The sequence below is a fragment of the Pygocentrus nattereri genome, chromosome 22 (assembly GCF_015220715.1).
Source record: "Pygocentrus nattereri isolate fPygNat1 chromosome 22, fPygNat1.pri, whole genome shotgun sequence".
Taxonomy (NCBI): Eukaryota; Metazoa; Chordata; class Actinopteri; order Characiformes; family Serrasalmidae; genus Pygocentrus; species Pygocentrus nattereri.
Window position 1 is genome coordinate 7,241,556 of NC_051232.1, and position 4,976 is coordinate 7,246,531.

General features: G+C 38.1%; 1 non-coding gene across 1 annotated transcript; it reads right to left on the reverse strand.

Annotated features, from left to right (window-relative positions):
• Positions 1–3,743: 3,743 nt before the first annotated feature.
• On the reverse strand, positions 3,744–3,954 carry LOC119262164. Its single transcript, XR_005129473.1, has one exon. It is a non-coding gene; the product is annotated as a small nucleolar RNA U3 (small nucleolar RNA).
• Between the last annotated feature and the right edge of the window lie 1,022 nt (positions 3,955–4,976).

Below are 4,976 nucleotides of genomic sequence, written 5' to 3' on the forward strand. Positions count from 1 at the left end.
ATGACCCTCTCCGCCCTTTGTGCCTTTTGTGTTGTTTGGGTTGGTGGCGCTGTGTCACACGGTGTCAGCAGAACTCCGAGCTTATGTTAGTAACGTTATTCATCAGAGGAGCTGTGATGGATTGTAGTTGGACTTCAGTATCCAACCCCATAAACTGGTAAGCAGAGTAGCAAGTAGTTTGTTCTTGACAGCGTCAGTTTTTATTCGCTATGGGTTCCTCTGCTTCGCCACTGGCAAGTTTTCCCGGAAACCAAAAGGAATGACAGATTTCTCACAATGTAGTGGAGGGAAAGGAAAAAGTCGCCCAGAAAGGAGAAACTTCAGTACAGATATACCAAAAATACTAAAGTACAGAAACGAATTACATTTACTCAGTTACTCAGTTACTGTCCACCACTAAACACGGTGTTGTATCTGAACCCGTTCCTCGTCAAACTCACATCTCTTTTGGCTAATCAGGTCCTCGGGCGGCACGTTCACGGAACACATAACGCCAAGCATCACCAGAGCCACGGAAAGCGAAACAGTTCAGAAACCCAATCCCCAATAGAAATTCACCCAAGATAATATGGCATATTTATCCGTGATAAATATTATTTTCAATAGAAATAAACAGCAAGCAATCATGCTGATAAACACGCTTTGTACTGTTTGCCACTGATTGGTTGAAACAGCTGCCGTCATGTACCTTTCAGAGCCATTAAATGCTTCAGACGTTTGGTTCCTAGTACTATAATGGTGATCAATTCTGACTCAGTAACTTTCTCTAGAGGGGCGTATTTCACACCGAAACACTGAATGAACAGACGAACAGACTGAAGACCGTCTCTTTACACAGCACTTAAATCAGCATTGAATTAAGTATTGATTGCAATATATTGTGCTGCACTTATATATTGTAATTTATTGCATTGCACTGTGTTGTAGTGTAGTGTAGTGTAGTGTATTATAGTGTAGTGTAGTGTAGTGTATTATAGTATAGTGTAGTGTAGTGTAGTGTATTATAGTGTAGTGTAGTGTATTATAGTGTAGTATATTGTAGTGTATTATAGTGTAGTGTAGTGTATTGTAGTGTAGTGTATTGTAGTGTAGTGTATTATAGTGTAGTGTAGTGTAGTGTAGTATATTATGGTGTAGTGTATTATATTGTAGTGTATTGTAGTGTAGTGTATTATAGTGTAGTATATTGTAGTGTAGTGTATTATAGTGTAGTGTAGTGTATTATAGTGTAGTATATTGTAGTGTAGTGTATTGTAGTGTAGTGTATTATAGTGTAGTGTATTATAATGTACTGTAGTGTAGTGTATTATAGTGTAGTATATTGTAGTGTATTATAGTGTAGTGTATTATAGTGTAGCGTAGAGTATTATAGTGTAGTGTATTATAGTGTAGTGTAGTGTATCATAGTGTAGTGTAGTGTATTATAGTGTAGTGTAGTGTATTATAGTGTAGTGTATTGTATTGTAGTGTAGTGTATTGTAGTATAGTGTAGTTTAGTGTATTGTAGTGTAGTGTATTATAGTGTAGTGTAGTGTAGTGTATTATAGTGTATTATAGTGTAGTGTAGTGTATTATAGTGTATGTAGTGTACTGTATTATAGTGTAGTGTAGTGTATTATAGTGTAGTGTATTGTATTGTAGTGTCGTGTATTGTAGTGTAGTTTATTGTAGTGTAGTTTAGTGTATTGTAGTGTAGTGTATGGTAGTGTAGTGTAGTGTATTGTACTGCACTGTTGTTGCAACAGAGACTCTTTGTTTCTATCAGTATCTGAGCTCAGGACTGACTTTCTCTCTAACCTACTGGTAACTAGCAGAGACACTTTCTCTAGACAGACAAAGCTCTTCTTGTAAGTCGCTCTGGATAAGAGCGTCTGCTAAATGCTGTAAATGTAAATAATGAAAAATATGATCTCTGTGTGTAACCCTGTTAATTGCTTTAACTCTTTGTTAGTCATTTATGGTGAAAATAGCACATATCGTCCCTGGTTTGACAGCTTGGGATGGGATTTTCTGAAGGTTAAGCATTTACTTTGATTAATACTTTGTCAAAACATACCAAATTATTCCTAAGAGTTATTATTTATAAGAGTTCAGAGGCTTAAAATGAACTCTGTTCACGAAAAGTGCTTGAAACTTATTAGCATCTATAAGCATAATGTAGACTGCATGTCTGTCATCACACATTTGGCTCAAACTCTGTGAAGTTGTTCAGTAATAGACTTGTTTTTGTGGTTGCTGACACTGTATGACTCACGGTCGCTTATATACATTAACAAAAGTACATCACAAACTTAAACACACCAGCAGGCATCATGAAGCCTGAATGTTGTCCACGTTTTGTCCATTCTGTAAAACCTGAGCAATCATTTAGAAGTCAGAGGTGTCAGGTCACACTTTGGACGGCATCATATGTCTTTATGTATTAATCTTCATAATAACTAAACATAATCTCAAAAAATGCTGTAAAATGAACAATATACTGATGTTGATATGATGTCAATAGTAGACTAGAAAGGGGAAGTCTGTGAACAAACTTTAGGTTGGCTTGAAAAAGCCAGTTGATTACACTAAAATGTTAAAATGTTTGAAGACTGTTGATATTTGTTAAAATGTTGCCAAAATTTTGCTAAGCAGAAGCTGCAGTATCCAAGCTGGATGGTAATGCATTGTGAGATGCTAACGTGAATGAAGTTCCACCTTAAATTCTGTGCCACCCTAATTTTATTGCTACCTCAAAGAAAGCTCCACCTTAAATTCTGTGTCACCTTAAATTTAGTGCAATGTTAATTGCAGTCCCACCATAAATATAATGCTATGTTAATTGAAGTTCCACCTTAAATTCGGTGCAAACTTAAAAGCAGTTCCACCTTAAATACAGTGGCACCTTAAATTTAGTGCTATGTTAATTGAAGTTCTTAAATTCAGTGCCACGTTAATTTAAGTGCTACCGTAATAATTCATTCTACTGTCAGACGACACATCTTTCGCCAAGCCGTTGACCGAGTTCTCTTTGAATTTTCTTTCAAGGCACTTGCAGTCATCGGATTCATCCGCTCAGATAAGGGGTCCGAAGTACAAACCATGTAGGAAAATGTTCTTCTGCACATTGCATGCAATTACACATTTCTACCAGAGAGGCCTCCAAATCCCCAGAACTGGCTTTAATCAAGCCACTCTTTTTCAATATGACAACTATAGTTGTGATGGTCATTTGCAACAACAAAATACATAATGTGTGGCCATGACTTAGTAAGGCATGGGAACAAGATAATTAAGTGGTGGCCATGACTTAGTAAGGTATGTAAACGAGATCCTGATGCATGATAAATTTAACCAATATAGCGAAATTTGTTTGTATCTTCAAATCAAGTCCGTGTAAAATGTTCTTGAGATTCTTCCCACTCAGCTAAATGGCTAGCAATTTTGCATTTAAGATTTAAAGTCTTTTTATTTCTTGCTGTGTTATATTTGCATGCATTTGAAACAATCAGGCCACTCAAATCTTCTTGCGGGCCACAAAAAAAGCCTATATGAATTAAATAAGAGCGGCCCAAGAATTCAACTCTGTGGGACACCACAGGTCGCTGGAGCCTTCCCATAACACCTTACTTTTTAATATACATAAATCTAAACTCTTGTAAAACAGCTGGTGAAACACTAAACAAATTCACAAAGCCATCAGTGAATAATCAGTTTCACCTTTTTTTTACCTATTTTTTTTTTTTGCCATTAAGTATCCAAGAACTCTGAACATGCTTTCTTCTTCCAGACTGTGAAACACAGCAGGAACGTTCATCAACGACAGAGAGCAGACGATCTCACTCGTTGCTCGCCACCCGATTCACACTCAGAAGAAAGCATCATAACTCGTCATCGTGGTTAGAGAGACGTTACACTTTCAAATCAAACTTCCAAGTCAGAAACTATTGAAATGATCCCTGAAAGTATAGACTTAACCACTAGGCTCTAAAGCCAAGAATCTTCCATCACACAGCCAATCACCCCAATGGTGAGCACAGAAGCCAAGTGGCATGGCTGATGTGAGAGGGACAGAAATCTAAAATCTCCTGGTGTCTGGAGCTGGAGGTTCCTGGCTAAGATAAAGCTAGCCAGCTCCTCTGTCCTAGCTAACTTAGCTTAGCTAAAAAGATCCAGACATCCCAGTGCAGGTTCGATTTGACTAACTGGTGCTTTGCTATTACAAGTATAGGTGATAAAAACTTAAAGCCGCAAGAGCAAAGTCGGCCGATGGGTGTCGGAGTGACAGAAAGCAAAAACCGAACCTGTTCTGTAGTGCTTTTAAACTGTAGCCTGATAGGCTAAGCTAATGCTAGCACCTGGTGCCTCCCACTGCAATACAGGCTCAGTTCTACCAAACCAATGACTGAAAACACCCATTTATATGATAAAGACACAAATCTGAAAGCCCAAATGCTTGAGCTGCAAAAGGAACTCTGGGCTTAGACAGTTGACCCAATTGTGAGCCCCCAAGCTCTACGTTGAATACTACCCATGAAGAAGTGTGGCAGCAGAGGGAGAGGAAAGAGAAAAGAGGAAAACAAAGGGCACCAATAAGGAAGTGGAAGTGAATGAATTACATCTGAATGCATTTGACAACGAGGAAAGGAAACCGATATGAGGGCGCACGCATATCCACACCCAGCGACTTATCTCAAGATCAGATCTCTATATTTTAGCGTTTTAAGGCTGTGAGCGCCTGAGTCTTTTCAAAGGCCTTCATTTTAATCACTGCACATGCACAAGCTCAAACCTGCTAATACTTTAACTTCACAATTCAACACTGCAGCCTGTTTTACCATATAGTTCAACCAAAGAAGTTTCTCTTGAATGTTTTGTTGGTTTGCTCTGCTGCAGCCTTACTATGAACCTCAAATCCAAAAAATGTTGGGACAGCATGTGAAATGCTACTGAAGACAGAAAACAGTGAGCTGTAAATTCTGCATTAAATTGAAATC